Source organism: Lithobates pipiens, unplaced genomic scaffold (assembly GCF_037356315.1).
Source record: "Lithobates pipiens isolate NorthernLeopardFrog02 unplaced genomic scaffold, aLitPip1_a1.2 Scaffold_23, whole genome shotgun sequence".
NCBI classification, from domain to species: Eukaryota; Metazoa; Chordata; class Amphibia; order Anura; family Ranidae; genus Lithobates; species Lithobates pipiens.
Genome location: NW_027507785.1, coordinates 284,167,494 through 284,191,038, shown reverse-complemented (window position 1 = coordinate 284,191,038; position 23,545 = coordinate 284,167,494). Strand labels below are relative to the sequence as shown.

Here is a 23,545-nt window from a genome sequence, read left to right as displayed (position 1 = left end):
AATGAGGACCTACTCGACATTAGATGGGTGGTCATAAAGTTATGGCTGATCGGTGTATGTAACTGATCCTTTTGAATGAGCCAGAATGCAAGCTATAAGATGTAAAACAAAGGATAAAAGAAAAAGCGTAAGAATTAACCTTAAACAGTTTTATGATTTGCTCCATAGGACCTACAGCAAATTGTTACACCGTTTAGAAACGCAGCATGAAGATTATTAAAAAGCTGTATAGTTAGTCTATATTATTGGTGAATTATATGACTGCAGATGTTCCCATTTCTTTATTGTTTGGCTGCTTAGTTTTAGCATTATCCCTTGAAATAAGTTTACACACTGCGGTGTCTGGAGGTTTGCTCCTGAACGCTTGCCTAACAAACGGCTTTCTATCTCCATGCCTTTCTCCTTCCCTGAAACAAACAGGAAGTCCCAAGACTAGTACAACAAGGAACTCGCCACTAATTGAGCAGTGTCCTAATACTGTACACTGACTCCTGATAGCTCCTTTTAGGCTTTCGCAGTTAGCATCTCCTGGAGTCACTCTGATGAAAACAGCATGGAAGTCAATGGGAAACCACTGGAAATGGATAGAGCTGTTTTACTGTCTCAGCAGTTAATGGGCGTTTAAATGTTTTTCAGGCGGTTAATGCAGTAATTCCTGCATTACAGTTTTCTATCTAGCGGTCTAATGGCTGCTGAGACATACTGTAGGTTTTAGATTTACTTTTATGTTTTGTTCGGCTAACTTAAATGGTTTACAATTACCAAAAAAAATAATAATAATTTTTTAAGACCCCTAAAAGCATGCCTTTTTCTAAATTAGTTTAAACAAGGTTTGCATGGCAATAAAAATGAGAAAAAGCTTAGCTTTAATTCACCTGCCTCGATACCCATAAGACTAGAGCCGCAGAGAATATGTCATCGAAAACTGCATTATTATGTAATATTTTCAAAAAGGCTTTATTAAAATGCAGTATGTACTAGCAGATGTCTTGCTTTATTAGGTATGGTATGAAGCAGAATTTAAGGTACCAAACCGAGCCCTGAGCTCCACCCCTGTCCAAAGGTCCACTTATATACTTATTGGTGTATATATATATATATATATATATATATATATATATATATATATATATATATATATATATATATAGAGAGAGAGAGAGAGAGAGAGAGAGAGAGAGGAGTGAAAATACATCAGCATCATGACCATAAACATTAGCTTCCTATCACACCCTTTGAAAAAGTTCCCACCCAGGGCCGTAACGTGCAAAGGTGGATGGAACGAAGGCAATGATGTCATCATACTCGCCAACTCAGCTCAGATGAGCGAGGGTCGGTGTGCTTTATTGTGAATGCTATCCCCGATCTCCCTACTTGAGGATTGATTATATGTATGTAATATGTCACTTTTCTATTATCTTAATGTGAGTAGCTGCTACGTATATTTTTCAATTAACAAATGGAGAGCAATAGATCCTCTGTTTTTATTGCTTTGAAAGGCATTGGTCACATCTTTTGTAAGGATGGCTATTGATTAAATCTACAAGATCTCAATTCCTTTCAATTTGGGTGGAATTAACCCCTAATATGTCAGGGCTTTGCCCAGTCCTTCCTTCTCTGAGCTGGCTGCTCAGCTGTCGGCTAATTGCCAGCTCCTATCTCTCCACATTTACTTCCTAGTTGATGATATCCTGCTCCTTAGTCCTGCCCACTCAGATGATCTCTGCCTTCTCCTTGGTCAACATCACAGAGACTATCTCCTGCGTTCCTTTTAAAGACTTGCTTGGCTGACATTCCTTATGGCTCCAGATCCTGCTTGCTGTTCCACTACGCTGTTTCCTGGCTTCCTGACTTTCTGGCTTGTCTGACTATCCGTTCCAGTTACTGAACTTTGGCTATGTTTTGACTACGTTTGTTCTATTTATTTTTATTATTAAACAAGTGTGATTTAACCACTTAAGCCCCGGACCATTTTCCAGCTGAAGGCCCAAGCCCCTTTTTGCGATTCGGCACTGCGTCGCTTTAACTGACAATTGCGCAGTCGTGCGATGTGGCTCCGAAAAAAAATTGATGTCCTTTTTTTCCACAAATAGAGCTTTCTTTTGGTGGTATTTGATCACCCCTGCGGTTTTTATATTTTGCGCTATAAACAAAAATAGAGCGACAATTTTGAAAAAAACGCATTATTTTTTACATTTTGCTATAATAAATATCCTCCAAAAATATATATAAAAAAAAATGTTTTCCTCAGTTTAGGCTGATACCTATTCTTCTACATATTTTTGGTTAAAAAAAAATCGCAATAAGCGTTTATTGATTGGTTTGCGCAAAAGTTATAGCGTCTACAAAATAAAGCATCATTTTATGGCATTTTTATTAATACATTTTTTTTTACAAGTAATGGCGGTGATCAGCGATTTTTATTGTGACTGCAATGTTATGGTGGACACGTCGGACAATTTTCACACATTTTTGGAACCACTGTCATTAATACAGAAATCAGTGCAATTAAAATGCACTGATTACTGTAAAAATGTCACTGGCAGTGAAGGGGTTAACCACTAGAGGGCAGTGTAGGGGTTAAACTGTAGGGGGGCGTGGCTTGGCGTCTGACATCACTGATCGTCTTTCCCTATAACAGGGAATAGATGATCAGTGACAGCCTCAGTAGGAAGCACGAGGAGGGGCTTGTTTACACTTACCTCTCCTCGGGCTTCAGCTCTGTGACCCAATCGTGGGACACCGGCGGCGATCGGGTCCGTGGGTCCCACGGTCACGGAGCTCAGGACCAGGTCGCGAGTGCCCCGCCGGCAGTGCTCTCCCGACCCATGGCTGGGCACTTAAAGGGCAACGTACCTGTAGGTGCTTGTGCCCATCCGTTCCATTCTGCTGACGTACATCGGCGTGAGGCGGTCCTTAAGCGGTTAACTGTACTTCTGTCTCGGTCTGATTCATGGTTTCTGACATAATGCAGGTGGTCAGACACTTGGGCTAGTTTCTGTGTTCTTCACCTATAGCAGCCCCCTTTCCCATAAAGCAAGCAGGACTACCGGTATTCAGTTGCCCCTAGGTCTTATACACAATGTTATAGTCCCTGGCCACCACGCTGGGGCAGGCACAAACTCAGCAAAGCAAACAGGTACTTGTGGTTGGCAGACAGGCAGAGTGGTACAATGAGAGTCCAGGTAAAAAGCAGGCAAGGTTCAGAGTAGTCAGCGTCCAATCCATAGTCAAAAGGCAGGCAGAATTCAGAGAACAGTCAATATCCGATCATAAACAGGGAAATCCAAACAGAACAGACTAGCAGAGAGCTTGAGCACAGCTTACATATGCTATCACAAGCTTGAGACTGTAGGTTTGGCTGGCTAAAATTACGTTTGTTCTCCACCCAGAGACTGACCACATCAATCACCTTGAAGGTGGACAGACAGACAGGGATGCATTGTAGCCAAAACCAGGATGTTGGAATGAGACCAGCAGCTGTCAAAGAACAGGATAGTTTACACGCTGCTGACACCAGTTAGGTAACTAGACAGGCAAAGAGCAGTGACAGAATGATGAGTCCATCCCCCTGCTCATTTGGGGCAATGTACCTCTCTGCAGTATCAAGGAAGTACCACTGCTTCTGGGAGTTAGACACCTCTTGGATGGGAGTCTCAGCTGTAATAGTTCCCTTTAAAATGTAAATGAAGCAATATGCGCCCTTCAGGCAGAAATGTACAGAACAGGAATAAATGGAACTACCAAAAAAAATAAAAAATTGGCTTCACTCTTCAATGAATCTTATTTATGAGCGTTCTGTATTTTAATTTGGGCCCATTGTACAGACATTATATTACAGTTTAATATATGACTAGAACGATCTATTTATTCCCGTGACTTTGGAAACCTGTTGGGTTCAGTAACTGCATTAATCCAGCCATATTACATACTACCTGCTCTCCTGCTAATGAGCACACATGGGACTTCATCATCATTTGTACACATACTCCTGACAAAGACCAACAAGACTGAGTTAATCTTTATCATAATGACCCTTACCCTGAACTTGGAGTTTTATCTCCACTGGTAAGTAATTAAAATCCACCGTTCAGTGCGAGTAGAAACATATTACATTTGCATGTCTGAACTTCTATATTTTATTCATACATTTGTTTTAAATGGCTTAGCTTTGGCACTCAGTGCATTATGACTTATAGGTTTCAGGATGTTTTCAAGGCAACTAGCATAGCAGGAAGCACAGAAATATACCTAAAGTGCAATACCAGTGTTTTTTAATCGGTATCATAGCTGTTTTGAAAATGAAAACATGCAGGCCCGTCTGCAATACACACCCCCTCTCTGTCACTGTCCCCCAAAGACTCTCCAGGGTCCAGTAACAGTCCTATTCTGGGTTGAATGAGATCCAGTGTCATCCAACCAACTTCCTGTGAGCCCAGGTTGTCATTTAAACCACCTCTTAGGCCGCGTACACACGGGCGGATTGTCTGCCCAACTTAGTCCGCTGAACCGTGTTTCAGCGGACAATCCGCTCCTGTGTGGGCTTCAGCGGAATTTTTCAGCGGACAGTCTGACGGACTAAGTCTTTCGGAATTTCCGTAATTTTGTCCGTCCAAACTTGGTTTTGTCCGTCCAAACTTGGTTTCAGCGGACAGTCCGCTCGTGTGTAGGCAAGTTGGACGGACTAAGTATGGCGCATGCTCAGAAAGGATTTACACGGCCGAAGGTTGCATTGCTGTGTATTGGACGTCGTATTTCTAGTCCCGTCGTACGTGCTGTACACGTCATCGCGCAAGCTTTCAGCGGACTGTCTGTTCATCGTGTGTGGTCAAGTCCGTTCATTCAAAAGTTGAACGGACTGTCTGTCGGATTGTCTGACGAACTTAGTTGGGCAGACAATCCGCCCGTGTGTACGCGGCCTTAGAGGTATGTCATCTAGGCGCCCTACGATGTTGAAGGAGTAAAAATTGCATCATTACATCAGTGACACTTTCTACATTATTGAGGGCCACCAATCACTGGAGAAGAGGTGAATGAGGTGAACCCTAACATATTGGGTGACCGCCAGGAAAATATATGAAAAGGGTATATATGAAAAATATTTTCAATTGAATCATGTTGGGGTTGGCCTTCCAAGGGTGGGCAGAAAGGAGGCTGGTATTAGACTTCAACTACACTGTATGGTTGATTTACTTTTTTTTCTTTACAACTGATTGGGTATTCTTTACAAAGTGAAGATTCAACCGCATTCACTAAGCTTTGGGGGAAATGAGTGCAACTACACTTGCAAAGTGCACAGTCTATTTGTCTTCAGTAAATCTATCCCAAGTAACTCAAGTATATAGATACCCAACATGTTGATCCTTAAAATTGCAAATAACCATGAAATCACAAAAATTATGCTACCCAACAATTTCCATAGGCAACATTTTAAAATACACTACAGGTGATCAGTTTAGAGGTAACTGTGACGTATGGCCCTCAATCCTAAATTTGCAACAACGCCTCACATGTGTTGGACAATTTATGTTTAAAAAGATATGTCAGCCTTACATTGTGCATTTTAATTAGGGTGTGTACGGGGTGATAGAGGTGCTTTATTTTTATTTTTTTAATTAGATTTATTTTATATAATTTTTTGTTATTGTTTTCTTTATGCAACCTTATCAATATCAAAGAGGCTAACATGCTCTCTATGTGATAGCATTGGACAGGTTGCAGATCCTTTTTATGGGGACATCAGGGGTCTATTTAAACCCCAATCTCCCCCCTGCCCTCTACTGTAGCTAATCAAGCATAGCTCATGCTTAAAGTGTTTGGTAACTAAAAAAAAAAAATCGAACCTGTTCCCTTAAAGCATGTTATACAGCACAGTGCTTGTGCTGTGTCATTTGGCCCCCTGTAACACCTGAAATACCTGGCTGATCCTGCCAGTTTCAACCCTCCCCTCTGTATGCTGACCACAATATATCAGGGCTGCTGAGCCCTGACACCGTCGTCAGAGTACGTGCCTCACTCATCGGCAGCAATCTGGAGCTCTTCTCTGTCTCCCTCTGTCATCCTCCCCCCTCCCCTCCCTGCCTGTCAGCTCTCATTAGCGCTGCTCTGCTCCTCTCTCTGCTGCTTCAAAACTATCTCATATTTATATCAGCTAGATCAGGCAGATAAAAAGCTGTATCCTAGTGCCTGTGCTTTATAAAAAAAAAAAAAAAAAGCCAATTTCTACCGGTTTTAACAGTTTAACAGCATCTCACAAAGATCATGTGACTCCAGGCTCTCTCCTCCTTTCCTCCCCGGCTCCCTGACTGGGTAAACCACACTTCGTCATTGTAAATGGGGCCCAAGTCTTCTCAGTCAGTTGAATCCTTTGATATATCTTACTGTACTTTGCCCATTGGCTTACTGAATAAGCTGACAAATTACAGATCTAGCTCAGCCTTTCTCAACCTTTCAACACAGAGGAACCCTTGAAATAACTTTCTGGGCTCAGGGAACCCATGCTAAAAATGACTATATCCACAAATTATGATATATTAGTGTGATGGTCAATGGGAAGAATACTCCTAACACTTGTGGTCATTGGGAAGAATTGCCCCCTTACAGATAGCTACAAAGATCAGCGGTGTCAGTGGGAACTTATCTGAGAAGCAGAAATTGCTCATTGCTCAAGGAACCCCTAGCAACCTCTGGAGGAACCCTAGAGTTCCATGGAACCCTGGTTGAGAAACCCTGATCTAGCTAGTAGCTAAGAAAGTTGCATATAGGCACACATTATAATAAATATAAAATGCTGTCTTCTGTGCTTTAAATATACTGTATTTCCAACAAAGGTGACCTTATTTTTAAAATATGAAAATTCTTTTTTGTATATTGATGGAAAGAAATGCATGTTTCGATTTACGTGTACAAAAACCACAGCTTAGGTTATGAATATATAACAGTGTATTAAACTTGCAGACTCCATTCATGGTTAGTGACCTTATTTCTTATGAGAGAAGAGATCGAGCACTGCTGAATGTATTACCTTATATTCCGTAATTAGTAACAAGTTAACCACTCATCCAGCTGGCAGAATTAAATCAATACATTAAATATAAATAGTAAAATAATATTTTTCTTCTTGATTTATTAATAGCGTATAGAAAATTCTCCTATTTTAAATTAAAATAGAAATGGAGAGTTGTGCTCTTATTCCACATACACACTGTCGGAATTTCAGCCAGCAAAAGATCGATGAGAGCTTTTTGGAAAATGCTGCCGTGTGTATGCTCCATCGGAATTTTGCTGGCCAAATTTCCACCAGCAAAAGATTGAGAGCTGGAAATTCCGATGGTGTGTATGCAATTCCAGCTTGAGCGAAATCCCCTCGGTAAAACCATCAGAGCTTTTTCCGACCAAAATACTGATCGTGTGTACAGGGCATTAGTACTGTTTAGTGGAAAATCCATTGGGGATGACAAGATGTTCTTGTAATAGCTACAACACACTGGCACATTCACACAATTGCCTGCGTTGGGTTATTCAAGTCCAGTATTACAGGTATTAGACTATTAAGCCCAATTCCAGGTATGGGGGAAAAAAATGATCATTGCAGTAGAGCCCCCCACAATGCATGTGTTAAACACTTGTTAAGTCTAAGGCCGCGTACACACGGGCGGACTGTCTGACGGACTTGGTCCGCTGAAACGTGTTTCAGCGGACAGTCCGCTCGTGTGTGGGCTTCAGCGGACTTTTTCAGCGGACAGTCTGGCGGACTAAGTCTTTCGGAATTTCCGTAATATTGTCCGTCCAACTTTGGTTTCAGCGGACAGTCCGCTCGTGAGTAGGCAAGTTGGACGGACTAAGTATGGCGCATGCTCAGAAAGGATTTACACGGCCGAAGGTTGCATTGCAGTGTATTGGACGTCGTATTTCTAGTCCCGTCGTACGTGCTGTACACGTCATCACGCAAGCTTTCAGCGGACTGTCTGTTCATCGTGTGTGGTCAAGTCTGTTCATTCAAAAGTAGGACGGACTGTCTGTCGGATTGTCTGACGGACTTAGTTGGCCAGACAGTCCGTCCGTGTGTACGCGGCCTTACTCTAGCAGCCTCCCTCCATCTATGCAACTGGCCACCCTTGTAGTGCAGGGGGCCCACTGCGATGATTTTTTTTTATATCACCGAGTAACCCCTTGTCTACCAAGGTACATTTATAAATGGCATGGTAAACAAGGGACTTAAAGTGGTTGTGACCCCAAAAAATTATCCTGATCCTTTAAAGCAGGATACACAGCATAGTGCTTGTGCTGTGTCATTTGTCCCTCTCTATGTTCTAAAATACCTGGTTGATCCTACCTGTTACAGTGTACCCATGTGTTTGGTGCAGGTTAGCTGTGCTTTCCCATGGAACAAGGGTTTCCAAACTTTCTAAACAAACAGCCAGTTTATTTGCCTTCAGACTTTATAGGGGCCAGACTGTGGCCAATGGGAACGGAAATTTTCCTGGAATCAATGGGAGAAAGTATTGGGGGAAGAAGTAATTCCTGTTTTGACCACGGCTTGACTCCTGACCTGCTCTGATCTCCTCTCCAGTGTTTGACCCCAGGCTTGGCTCACAGACTTGCTATAATTGCATCTGCCTGATTACCAGTGTTTGAACCGGCTTGGCTCACGGACCTTGCTATACTTGCACCTGCCTGATTACCAGTGTTTGACCCCCAGCTTGGCTCACGGACTTTGCTTATCACTTACCTGTGATTGACCCTCAGCTGGCCTCACCACAGTCTCCAATCTCCTCTCCCATGTTCTACCTTCAGCCAGACTTTTACTAAGTGTCCGGAATACTCCTTGTCTTCTCAAGCAAAGTCTCCAAGTGATCATCAGCTCAAGCCTTCTCAACCTGCTGGCAATCCCTGCTTCTTTAAGCCTTATACCTCCTGTACCACCTTCAGGGGTATACTGTGCTTAGCCACAAGGGGAGCCTCTCTCAAAATCTTGGCCTCAGAAAAGGTACCCGACACATTGGGAGGAATTGTGCCCCATTGTTGGTATCATTGAGAGGAATAGTGCCCCATCATTGGTATCATTAGGAGGAATAGTGCTCCATTGTTGGTATCTTTGGGAGGAATGGTGCCCCATTGTTGATGTCAGCTGGTAGAATTAGTGTCTCGCATTAGTGGGGGGAATAGTGCACCAAGGTCCATACCAAGGCAAGCAAAGGGCCACATCCGGCCCCTGGGCAATAGTTTGGAGACCACTGCCATAGAGCATAAGTGTGCACAGCCTAAAGCATTAGGATGTACACCCCAAAGTTTAAACACACATGCATGTGTGAGTGTCTACATGCAGGAGTTCAAAAAGTGCACCTAAGCCATTGGACATAATAGAGGTCAATGGGAAAACACAGCTAACCCGCACCAAACACATGGGTACACTGCACTGCACATGAGGTATGGACAAAACCGCACTGCATCAGTGTGAAAAGTGCTTTGAATATGCGTGGCTGCTTTGAAAAAATGTATCATCACACTGCTTTATTGAACAAGCACACGACAAAATAGAGCTCATCATTCTGCATTCAGATTGCTTTTCGGAGAGCATTTGACAGGTGGTGAGGTGGCATTTTATCATCTCCTCACCGCCTGATTTACCCCTATAATGCCTTGTCAAACTCTGTATTTTTAACTACGTTTATGATATACTGATAGTTTTTATATATCCACATTAATGGTCCTCATCTTGATGTTTCTCTCCAGCTCCCCCCTCCCATTCCTATTACACTATCAAATTATAAAGATATACCCCTTTATATATCTATTATTCTTAATATTTTTGCTGCTTTCTGCTTTAATGCAAGTATATTTAATACTTACCCTAGTCATTATTTATATAAATGTTACTATATTTCTTTTGGTTCAAACTGACAGGGGGTTGTGATTTTACGAAAGCCTATATGGTTGGGCAGGCAGCAGTTGCTTTTACAGGTAAGTTTGATATGCAAATCTATCTACGAGGCCTGTTTGTTTAGGGTGGCGTTCACACTGGACTTTTATGGGGCTTTTAGGGTGGGCGAATTGGTTAGCCCCTCTAGAGTGGCTCAAGGAGGACTCGTGGTAAGCGGCATATACTGTGGAAATACTTTGGTTGCTCTATTTCTTTGCCGGTCAAAAACGGGGAGGGGTAAGTATGTACATGTCTATAAGGTCCCTGGGTCTTCCATTTGCCCAGTGGCTGCAGTTTAGGAGTATTTGGTCATCCGCCCAACAGTTGGGTGGATCCTTTTTAGTGCACCAGGATGGGTTTTCCTTATTTGATTGCAGCTATTACTAGTAATAAATAAATAATACAAATGCCATAAATCTATCCCCTATTTTGTAGATGCTATAATTTTGCGCAAACCAATCAATATATGCTTATTGCGATTTAAAAAAAAATGTTTTACCAAAAATATGTGGAAGAATACATATTGGCCTAATCTGATGAAGAAATTTGTTTTTTTTTTTTTCAGTTTTTTGGGGGATAATTATTATAGCAAAAAGTAAAAAAATATAGTTCTTTTCAAAATTGTTCCTTTTTTTTTTGTTTATAGCAAAAATGAAAAACCGAGGTGATAAAATACCACCAAAAGAAAGCTTTATTTGTAGGAAAAAAAGAACATACATTTTGAGTACAATGTCGCACGACCGCGCAATTGTCAGTTAAAGGGATGCAGTGCCGTATCGCCAAAAAATGACCTGGTCATTAAGTGGGCTTCCGGTCCTTAAGTGGTAATGGCCATTTCACCAGGTGAAATAAAAGGGGGAAAAAAACGAAAGAAACAAACGATAACTAATGCAGCCACCACAGCTAATGCCCTGTGCAGAACAACTTTTGTTTTCTAAACTATAAAGCACTTAATTTATTTTCGAAGTATGCTAGATCTGTCTTTGGCTTCATGCGCATGGACATGCAGAGGCATAAAATATGCTAGGAGCAAAAATCCAAGAGTTGCAGGTGCCACATACAGCCTGACATACAAGTGAATTTGCTTTGTTTGCAGCCGTAGTCTTGTGAACGCTGATACTCCTTTGCATCACAGATTAAATGCACATGCAACGTATTTTCCCTGATGCGAATAAGCAATGTTGTTACAGTACAAGAGTGCGGCTACATACAACTATTCACTTGCATAGCAAGCTGTATGTGGCACCTCCTGCAACCTGAGCTCAGGTTTATATGCCCAGCATTTTGTATGTCCCTCTGTATTTGTGTGCATGGGGCATTATCGATTTTGTTTATTCATATGTCTGCTCTTATTTTCACAGAGCAGGTAAGCATGACACGTTTGTTATTTTATTTTAAAGATTACTTTAGGTATCAACTTTCTGAAAATCAATACTTGCACTATCTCATGTGTCTTATATAATGGTGCCCACAATGAGCTTTGTTGAAGGAATATTAGACGTGATTTGTGGCCATTTTTTGAGACACCGAAAGAAGCTCAGAGAAAAAAGGGAAAAACAAAAATGGATAAAAAAGTCAAACGTTATTCATGATGTTATAGTCTTCGAAAAAGGCCTAATCAAGACTGAAGATAGGGACTCATCAACTGTGGGGTTATTGGATAAACAGGCTGGATGGGACTCTGGCAGTAACCAACTGCTGTAACCTCTAATGCCATGTACACACACACAGACTTTCCGGTAGACTACATTCCATTTGTGTGTGGGCTAATCGGACCTAGAAATAGAACATGTTTCAATTCTCTCAGATGGAATCAATTCCTATAGGGAAGACCGTTAGTCTGTATGCTGGTCTGATTTAAAAGGCTAAAAACAAAACCTATGTGGCTCACGGCCAAAGTTAAAAAAGCTATAAACTGTAAGAGAAGATCTTTTAAAAAATATAAAAATGAAGGATCACTAGTGTCATTTAAATGTTACAAAGAAATTAACAGAATATGTAAAAAGGAAATCAAGGATGCAAAAATTCAAAACGAACGACAGATTGCAAAAGATAGTAGGACAAACCCCAAAAAATTCTTCAAATATATTAATAGTAAAAAGGTCAAGTCTGAGCATGTAGGCCCTTTACAAAACAATCTAGAGTTGGTGACTGGGGACAAAGAGAAGGCTAATTTATTAAACACTTTCTTCAGCTCTGTGTACACAAAAGAGCATGGGGGAGCGCATGTCCATAATGGGGGTGATAGTGACACAGCCCCAAATGATCCACAATGGCTCAAAAGTGATATGGTCCAGAAATACTTAGACAGAATAAAGGTGGATAAAGCACCTGGCCCTGATGGCATCCACCCACGGATCCTAAAAGAATTGAGCTCTGTAATTTCAGAGCCATTGTATCTAATTTTTAGGGACTCATTAATGACGGGAATAGTCCCACTGGATTGGCGCAGGGCGAACGTGGTGCCTATATTTAAAAAGGGATCAAAGTCTTTACCAAGTAACTATAGACCTGTTAGCTTAACTTCTATAGCTGGGAAGATACTGGAGCGTTTAATAAAAGACCACATCGACGAGTTCTTGCTGAACAAAAACACTTTAAGCAACAGACAACATGGATTCATGAAAGACAGAAGTTGTCAGACAAATCTGATTTCTTTTTAAGAGGAGGTAAGTAAAACCTTGGACAGAGGGGTGGCGGTGGACGTGGTATACTTGGATTTTGCAAAAGCATTCGATACAGTTCCCCACACACGGCTCATGTGTAAGGTAAAGTCTACTGGTTTGGAAATATCAGTTTGTAAATGGATAGAAAATTGGCTAGAAGACAGAATTCAGAGAGTCGTGGTTAATGACTCTTACTCTGAATGGTCTAAGGTTATCAGTGGTGTACCCCAAGGTTCAGTGTTGGGACCCTTACTTTTTAACATCTTTATAAATGATATTGGGTCTGGGATCAAAAGTAATATTTCTGTCTTTGCAGATGACACCAAGATATGCAGTGGAATAACGTCTTTACAGGATGTCTCCAATTTACAAGCCGACCTCAATACACTGTCTAATTGGGCGACTATGTGGCAGATGAGGTTTAATGTTGATAAATGTAAAGTTATGCACTTGGGGCCTAAGAATATGCATGCATCATACATGCTAGGGGGAGTACAACTGGGGGAATCCATAGTGGAGAAGGATCTGGGGGTTTTGGTAGACCATAAGCTCAATAACAACATGCAATGCCAAGCTGCTGTTTGCAAAGCGAGCAAAGTCCTTTCTTGTATTAAGAGAGGTATGGACTCCAGAGAAAGAGATATAATTTTGCCCCTGTTCAAATCATTAGTAAGACCTCACCTGGAATATGCCGTTCAGTTTTGGGCACCAGTTCTCAAAAAGGATATCGGGGAACTGGAGAAAGTGCAGAGAAGGGCAACCAAACTGATAAGAGGCATGGAGGAACTCAGCTATGAGGAGAGATTAGAGGAACTAAATTTATTCACTCTTGAGAAGAGGAGATTAAGGGGGGATATGATCAACATGTTCAAATACATTAGGGGTCCATATAGTGAACTTGGTGTTGAGTTGTTCTCTGTACGGTCAAACCAGAGGACACGGGGGCACTCTTTACGTCTAGAGGAAAAGAGATTTCATCTTCAAGTACGGAAAGGTTTCTTCACAGTTAGAGCTGTGAAAATGTGGAATAGACTCCCGCCAGAGGTGGTTCTGGCCAGTTCAGTAGATTGCTTTAAGAAAGGCTTGGATACTTTCCTGATGGTACATAATATAACTAGGTACTAACATAGGTAAAGTTGATCCAGGGAAAATCCGATCGCCTATTGGGGGATCAGGAAGGAATTTTTTTCCCCTGCTGTAGCAAATTGGAGCATGCTCTGCTGGGTTTTTTTTCGCCTTCCTCTGGATCAATTGTGGGCATAAAATTGGGTATCTGGATTGTACGATTATTTTTTATTTTATTTATTTGTTTTTAAGGTTGAACTGGATGGACTTGTGTCTTTTTTCAACCTGACTAACTATGTAACTATGTAACTATGATGGACTAAATACGACACAAGGGAAGCTATTGGCTACTGGCTATTAAACTTCCTTTTTTAGTCCCATCTTAAATCATCACGTTCAAAACGAACAGAGTCCGTTCATTTGGAAGTCCATCGTAACTCCGCCGAAAGTCCATTGGGAAGACTGTTGGACTTAGTCCGGTCGTGTGTACGAGGCATTACAGTCTTAGGCCGTGTACACACGGGCGGACTGTCTGACGGACTTGGTCCGCTGAAACGTGTTTCAGCGGACAATCCGCTCGTGTGTGGGCTTCAGCGGACTTTTTCAGCGGACAGTCTGGCGGACTAAGTCTTTCGGAATTTCCGTAATATTGTCCGTCCAAACTTGGTTTCAGCGGACAGTCCGCTCGTGAGTAGGCTAGTTCGACGGACTAAGTATGGCGCATGCTCAGAAAGGATTTACACGGCCGAAGGTTGCATTGCAGTGTATTGGACGTCGTATTTCTAGTCCCGTCGTACGTGCCGTACACGTCATCGCGCAAGCTTTCAGCGGACTGTCTGTTCGTCGTGTGTGGTCAAGTCCGTTCATTCAAAAGTAGGACGGACTGTCTGTCGGATTGTCTGACGGACTTAGTTGGACGGATAGTCTGCCCGTGTGTACGCGGCCTTAGACTTGTAGGGTTTTACCATAATCATCGCCACTCCCCTAGAGTTTAGAAGAATGGATAGTCAATGGACAGTATGATAGGGGGTAAAGAGATGGTGTTTGTTGTTTGTTATTCTTTGCAGCAAGATACTTTGCTCTTGAGTCTGCATGCAGACTTTCAGGCCCCGTATAGCCTTGTAGCAAGTCAAATACTATATAGGCTAAAGACCTATATAGAAACACAGAAACACAGAGGGGGTCAGGGCAAAACACTGCTCTCCAATTTCTATGGACTGAAATTAGGGGTTCCTCACTCTCACTCACTCTCTGCCTATAGCCTTCAATTAATCACAAAGTTATACAAGTAACACGCTTAGCAGGGTTTTCTCATTTCCAAAAGCTCTCCATTAAATGCTGAATAAACCTGACACAGAGAATAACAGCCACACAAAGCAAATGAGTTTTCAGAAATGTCCGTGCCACCGAAGGCAATAAAGGAAGCCAACGATAAGAGCAATAACCTTGCATTCCAGTTATTACAGAACGAACCCGGCCCCTTCTGCACGGCGGCTATTACTGTATTCCACAATGCACAGTTAGCACAGCAAAGTTTTTCCTGATCTAATTCTTTTTCTTAGGCTAAAGCAGTTTAAACTGGTTTTGTATAATAAAAAATTATAATAACATCATAGATTGTAATATAGTAGGCTATATTTCAACAAATTCAATTTTCATCAGAGCAACTCAGGTGGTTATTTATTACGGAGTATGTACATATAATCTTGATGTTTTGAAGGTGACTCGGGCTGACTGAGTAAGTAAGCCTGGGAATGCCAGCAAAAGCATTTGCTCAGCAACTAGGGTACCTATTACAAGCTCAACTCTGCATGAAGGACAATTTGGAGATTGAAGAAGCAGCAAGCTAAATCAAGGACAATGGAAGCATTAAACGGCACGGTGCATAGACCAAAGCCCAATTAAAGCCGAGGTGAAAGAGCCAAGAATCTAAGGAGTACAGAGAAAAGAAAGCTGTAAGGGACTATTGAGGCAGAGGGAGTTCCTTTCATAAACACATGAAAACATCTAAATAAGCGGTGGAAATGGGGGCTGATAGAGGAAAATGGTAATAGCAGGAGTGTATAAACACTTATTGAGTAAACCAGGCTAAAAGCACAGATAAGGAAAAGCAGTTATGTAGTATATTTTGGTTCAGGTTTCCGGAGGTTTTGCAGATAGCCAGGAAAGTAAAAGGCCACAGAAGCTAGCAGGGAAGGACTGAGGACTGTGAGCCTGGGGAGGTGACAGGGAGGGGCACACACAACCAGTCGGCCCATTCATGGGAAAGATATTCTCCCATAGGCTAATGTGTACCATGTAAAGTGGACCAAGGTACCACACTGATTGGTGGGCAGTAGGGATGGGCGAACGGTTTGGCCCAAGCATAAGTTTGGGCCAAACTTTCGTTGTTCAGACATTCGTTCGACCATTTGTTCACCACTCCCCCATACACCGACCACAATGCATTGCGGCGCTGAACAGTGCATTGCAAGCCCTGATTGGCTGAAGCAGAGAAAACTTCAGCCAATCAGGGCACAGAGCACTGTCAGAGTCATGACTGGATATTGTCATCATAACTTTATCCAATCATGGCTCATTCCTGCCCCACAGTATAAAAGTATTCTTTCAATGTCAGCCATTTTCAGTGTGATTTTGGCGTTGAGAGAGATAGAGCAGTTCAGTGCTTTTAGTTAGTTAGTGTGCTATACTGTGCTATTTTGCTTCAATTGTCAGTGTAAAATATTAGTTTAGTGTCAGTCTAGGGATAGTGTGAGTGTAGTGAGGAGGACCATCATTCAGCTTTACATAGTGTATAGCTAGAGTAGGGACAGCTCAGATAGTTTCACTGTAGTGACAGTTGAACACCGTCTATTTGATTAAGTTACTGCCAGTTTAATGACATTAACTTCTGTGTGCGTTACTGCCAGTTTAATGCCATATAGTTTTGTGTGCGTTATTGCTAGTTTAACGCCATATAGTTCTGTGTGCGTCACTGCCAGTTTAATGCCATATAGTTTTGTGTGCATTATTGCTAGTTTAACGCCATATAGTTCTGTGTGTGTTACTGCCTGTTTAACGCAATATAGTTTTGTGTGAGTCACTGCCAGGTTAACGCCATATAGTTTTGTGTGTGTTACTGCCAGTTTAACGTCATATATTTTTGTGTGTGTTACTGTCAGTTTAACGTCATATAGTTTTGTGCATTACTACAAGTTTAACGACATTACTTCTGTGTGTGTTACTGCAAGTTTTACGCCATTTACTTCTGTGTGCATTACTGCAAGTTTAACGGCATTTACTTCTGTGTGCGTTTCTGCAAGTTTAACGCCACTCACTTCTGTGTGCATTACTGAAAGTTTAATGCCATATAGTTCTGTGCATCACTGTACGTTTGGCGCATTATATTGCAGTATATTATAGTATATCCATTTAGTGTGTCTGTGTATTGTGAGTACTCAAATTAAAGTGCACCAAACATCACTTTACATTGATTAAAGTGCATCTATGTACAGATTTCCACTTCTTCTTTACATTTGCTTCTAAGCACTGCCCCCCCCCCAATAATGTCTGGGAGGACAACAAGGAGAGGCAGACGTTCACTTGGTACTGTAAGGAGGCCGGCAACAAATGTGTCCACAGGCAAAGGTGGACGTAGCGGTCAGTCCTCAGGTAGAGCATCATTTCCTCTGTTTAGTGAGTTTGCCCCTGCTATTCAGCTACAGCATGCAGGGGAGGTGGTGGACTGGCTTACTAAACCTTCCTCATCCTTCTGATCCTCTGTCACACAAGCAGATACAAGGGTGCAGCCCCCTGCATCTGACAGAGTGGATAAACCTGCCTCCTTATCCACACCTTTTCCTGCCATAGCCCCAACATCAGCCATGGAGGAGTCAGCTGAGTTATTTGACCACAGAGTCAGCCACATGATGCTTGATGATGCCCAGCCATTACTGGATTCAGATGTTGGTTCTGAGGTTGAGGATTACAGAAACATGATCCTAGAGATAGGGGAGAACACTGGTAGACAAATTGTCATTCATGTACCCCCAGCCGCAGCGTATTTCCATGTTGTCTCCAGTGGTAATGATGATGATGGAGGAGATGGAGATGATGATGATGAGGTCACTGATGTGACTTGGGTGTCAGATAGAGCAGAGAAGGAAACTGAAGGTGAGGGGTCACAACCCCAAGGAGGCCGTCATCAATAAACAGTAGAGAGCAGCCACCCCATTTCATCATATTCTGCAGCTGTTATTTCCTGGCCCACTCCCCAAAGCTCAGCTGTCTGGGCCTTTTTCAGCACATCTGCAGCAAATAGCACTGTTGCTATCTGCAAACTGTGTCTCAGGCACATCAAACGTGGCAAAAACACCAGCCATTTGGGTACCACATGCTTAACAAGGCATTTAACATACAACCACTCAGCCCGTTGGCAAGAGCACCTAAAAGCCACACAAAAGGGGTACACATATGTCCCTCTTCCTGCTCCTCTTTACCCACTTCGGTCTGCCCCTGCAATACCGAGTCATTACTTCTCAGCAGCCTCCACTGACAGGGATGATGGCATAGCACAGGGTGTCCCAGGTCCTAGCAGCAAATCTGCCAGAAGCACAATACCAGCTGTAGAATGTAGTCGGCAAATTTCTTTGCCCCATCTGCTGCAGCGGAAAAAAAATACAGTCCCTGCCACCCACATGCCCAGCCTATAAATGCAAGCTTGTCAAAGCTGTTGGCTCTCCGACTTCTGCTTTTTCAGCCTGGCGGATTCTGCCCCCTTCTGTGAATTTGCACAAAGTGCTGTACCAGGATCCCAGTCGCTACTACTTTTCATGTAAGGACATTCTATCTCTCTACCATCACATGGAAGGGAATGTTTTGGCATTGTTGGGCAAGGCAGTCAAAATCCACCTTACTGCTGACACATGGTCCAGCAAGAATGGGCAGAGATGATATATTTTGTTCACAGCACACTGGGTAACGCTGCTTACAACTTGAAAGGATGCAGGACAGGGCTTGGTGCTGCAGATTGTTGTGCCCCCATGTCTATATACAGCTGGTGGTGATGATGCCAGACCTGTGAGCTCTACCCCCTGAGATGCAGAGCTTTCCAGCTGACGATCCACTGACTTACTGGGTCATGAGAATAAACCACTGGCCAGAACTTGCCCAGTATGCTATTGAGTTGTTGGGCTGCCCTGCATCCAGCATGCTTTCAGAACGAGCATTCAGTGCTGCAGGAAGTTTAATTACTGATCATAGAAAGCGTCTGTCCACAGACTCCGTGGACCGTTTGACTTTTATAAAAAATGAATCAGTACCAGCTATGAAGCCCCTGATGCCGTTGTCACCGATTAAGTCTTTTTGGGACGGGAAATCTGTGCAAGACTTCAAGACTGCCTAGCTTTGAGGGTTTTCAATCATTTCATCTGGAAAAATGTTTTTGGTATAGGTTTCATGGGAACAATTAACATCCAAAGACCAATTTTTCTGCACCGTTACTCCTATACAAAGTCAAAGTGACACCAGAATGTATCCAAAAAATCTCTAATCTTGTTCTTAGTGCACTACATTGTGGCCTCATCATACACACCGACTCCCCAGCTGTTGCTGAGCAAAATAAAGGAAGCTGGCAGGGAAAATAGCTGTGATACAAAATTAAATAGAAAGGTAGTTGTGCGCTGCTAATCAATAAACTAACACTAAAAAGAAACTACTGTGAAAGTGAATGAATGCTGCTGCTGTCACCTAAGTGTTCCCACAAGAAAAAGAAGATAATAAAGTGAATGTGACAGTGCTGCATATATAGTAAGCTCAAATAATAAATGTAAAAATCAACATAGGAATAATAATAATCAATGAAAAACGTCCATATATGAATACGGATGAATAGTGCTCAATGAAAAACATCCATATATGAATACAAGTGAATAGTGCTCAATGAAAAACATCCAAATATGTGTGAAAATTCTTCTGCTAAAAAGCAAGTAAAATGAAATACAAGAAAAAAGGCTGTTTCCATGTGCTTCACTGCTCTACCAACAACAGTGCATGCAATGCTCGCTCACCTCACTGCAAGACCCGGCAGGGGGTCAAACACACTTTTGCAGACAATGCACCTCTTCCGTAGCTCCTTATGGTCCCTCTAGATAGATAAAGCTCCACAGAAAATGGAATGACCTCCCAGTGAGCTGGTTCAACTTAGGCTCCTCAGTGTTTGCCCGTAGTTCCACAGTGACATATAAAAACAGGCACTATGTTACAAATAATTGAAGAGCTCTGGACGGCCACACTCCAAGATAAATGCAAATGCCTTTTATTAGTGAAGCAGAATCACACAAAAGTGGGTCACAGCAAAGCAACAATACTAACGCGTTTCACATACCAAGAGTGCTTACTCATAGCTAAAAAACATGGAAACATATGAGAAATAAATATAATTCATAGTTAAACACACATTGAATTGATTGATTGATTGATAAATTAGCTGAACAACTGATTCAACTAAGGAGCCAGCATGACTCCACCAAACACATAGCTCTAACCCTCAACATGTGTCACTGAAAACCCAACATTTGTTCCATGTCAAAAAAGTATATATATATATATATATATATATATATATATATATATATATATATTTATATATAAAAGTCCATCTAAAATAAAAACAAAATAAAAACAAAATATTGGATGAATAAGTAATTGGAGTGTGTCAAAAACACAAATGATATTATAATATGTGTACGGAAAACACTAAGGCCGCGTACACACGGGCGGATTGTCTGCCCAACTAAGTTCGTCAGACAATCCGACAGACAGTCTGTTCAAAATTTGAATGAACGGACTTGACCACACACGATGAGCAGACAGTCCGCTGAAAGCGTGCGTGATGACGTGTACAGCACGTACGACGGGACTAGAAAAACGACGTCCTATACACTGCAATGCAACCTTCGGCCGTGTAAATCCTTTCTGAGCATGCGCCATACTTAGTCCGTCCAACTTGCCTACACACGAGCGCACTGTCCGCTGAAACCAAGTTTGGACGGACAAAACCAAGTTTGAACGGACAAAATTACGGAAATTACGTAAGACTTTGTTCGTCAGACAGTCCGCTGAAAAAGTCAGCTGAAGCCCACACAGGAGCGGATTGTCCGCTGAAACACAGTTCAGCGGACTAAGTTGGACAGACAATCCGCCCGTGTGTACGCGGCCTAAGTGTAATCATACATTAGGTGACTGCGTATATGATCAAAGTGAAAAGTGAAAAAGTGTATGAAAAAGATGATTGCAAATCATGTATAATGTGCAAAACAGTCAAAAATTGAACCTAATAATAATAATAATAATAATAATAATAATATACGGTATGTGTGTGGACCTTAAATGTATACATATGTAAATAAATAATATACTGTGTGCCCTCCTGTGTGCTCTTTTCTAGTTAAAGTGAATGCTGGGGCTTGGCATGAATTGTGACACAGCTGGAGTATAAAAATGCAGACACCAACCAACACATACATGGTTACTTTGCACCCTGGTTCTCCTCAAAAGATGGGTCTTCCTATCAATTCACACAGTGACCTAAGCTATCATGTCATCACTGTGGTTCACCCCTTCATGGGGGGGAAATTATGGTCAAATAAATAATTGTAATCTCCAGGAAGCTTTACACCCAGGTAGGAGAGGGAAGATCTAGCCCATGTAAATTAAAAGGATTTTTTTGAGAGTTTCCAGCTCGGCAGGAGAGAAATCCCACTGGGAGAGCCATCGATTTGGAAACATTCACCAAAAGGCCAGAAATATTGGAAAATACTAAGAGGGTTTGGAGAAGATTTGGCAGGGTGACCCAGGGGTTGGTGAGAAATAAAAGCACATCCTCTGCGTACATGCAGAATTTATAAGTAGAGGACGTTTTGTGATAATCCAAATATATCTGGGTGTTGTAGAATAGCAATGGCTAGGGGTTCGATGGCCAGGACGATGGGGACAGTGGGCACCCTTGTCTAGTACCCCTGGAAAAATTCTGAGCTACATCCAGGGATTCTGACGTGTTCTGGGGTTTTTATATAGAGCTTGGAAGGCCTGTAAGAAATCACCCCAAAATCCATAGCGCTGTAATAGGAGAAACACATAGCTCCAAAACACACTGTCAAAAGCTTTATGAATGTTTAAGCCTAACAAACAGTTTCTTTAACCACTTGCCGCCCGCCCTATTACAAATTGACGGTGGCAAAGTGGTTTCATAATCCTGATCGGACGTCATATGACGTGATCAGGATTATGAGCCGCTGCGCGCCCCAGGGGCGCGCATCGCGGCGATCGTTGTTGTGGGGTGCCAGTCTGACACCCGGCAACTACGATCTCGGTAAAGAGTCTCCGACGGAGACTCTTTACCACGTGATCAGCCGTGTCCAATCACGGCTGATCACAGTGTAAATAGGAAGAGCCGGTGATCGGCTTTTACTCACTCACGTCTGTCAGACGCGAGTAGAGGAGAGCCGGTCGGCTGCTCCTCTGACAGGGGGGTCTGTGCTGATCAATTATCAGCACAGCCCTCCCGAGGATGCCCACACTGGACCACCAGGGACGCCACCAGACCACCAGGGATGCTAAGCAAAAGGTAATCCTCCCTAGACCACCAGGGATGCCATTTAGCACAATGGATGCCAATCAGTGCCCATAATGGATGCCAATCAGTGCTCACAATGGGCATCACTGATTGGCATGCATTATTGTTTGGCACTGATTGGCATCCATTAGTACAGTATAACACCAATGCTGCCTATGAGTGCCCACCTGTGTTGCCTATCAGTGCCCACCTGTGCCGCCTATCAGTGCCCACCTGTGGCACCTATCAGTGCCCACCGGTGCCGCCTATCAGTGCCCACCCATGCCCATATGTGCCGCCTATCCATGCCCATCTGTGCCGCCTATCCATGCCCATCTGTGCCGCCCATCCATGCCAATCCGTGCCAGCTATCAGTGCCAATTTGTGCCACCTATCAGTGTCCATCCGTGTCGCCCATCCGTGTTGCCCATCAGTGCCGCCTGTCAGTGCCGCCTATCAGTGTCCATCAATGCCACCTCATCAGTGCCACTTCACTGGTGCCACATCATTGGTGCCCATCAGTGCCGCCTTATCAGTGCCCATCAGTGTAGCCCCATCAGTGCCCATCAGTGAAGGAGAAAACGTACTTATTTACAAAGTTTTGAAACTGAAATAAAAAAAACATTTTTTTTTTCAACATTTTCGGTATTTTTTTATTTGTAGCGCAAAAAATAAAAACCATAGAGGTGATCAAATACCACCAAAAGAAAGCTCTATTTGTGGGGAAAAAATTATAAAAATGTCATTTGGGTACAGTGTAGCATGACCGCGCAATTGTCATTCAAAGTGCGACAGTGCTGAAAGCTCAAAATTGGTCTGGGCAGGAAGGTGTTTAAGTGCCTGGTATTGAAGTGGTTAAGTAAAGGTTTGCATCTTGAATAATATTGGCGGCTAGGCAGATATTGTCTGTAAGAAAGCGGTGGGGGATAAACCCTGACTGTTAAGGGGAAATCAATGAGGAGATCACTCTTGCGAGTCTATCCGCTAAGATCCTACTGAAAATGTTCAAGTCGTTATTGATAACCAAAATGGGCCTAAAATTCTGGAGGTGAGTGTGGTCCTTATTCGGCTCAGGGATGAGCGAAATGTTTGCCAACAACATTTTCTCCGCAAAGCTGTTGCCTTGTAGGATAACGCTAAAAAGCCAAACCAGTCTAATGACCCTGATTTCTTGACATACTCATAGAGAAAAAGTTTTGCCTTACTTGGATCTCTACTCCTATCCTCTACACTGTCTATAAATCAATGAAAGAGCATCAATGGCAAATGACAGCGATTTGTAGTCACCAGAAAAGGAGG

General features: G+C 42.5%; 1 protein-coding gene across 3 annotated transcripts in view; it reads right to left on the bottom strand.

Moving 5' to 3' along the window:
* Positions 1–23,545, bottom strand: part of AGBL4 (AGBL carboxypeptidase 4) — a 2,901,779-nt gene that overhangs the window by 2,372,616 nt on the left and 505,618 nt on the right. The window lies entirely within an intron of this gene.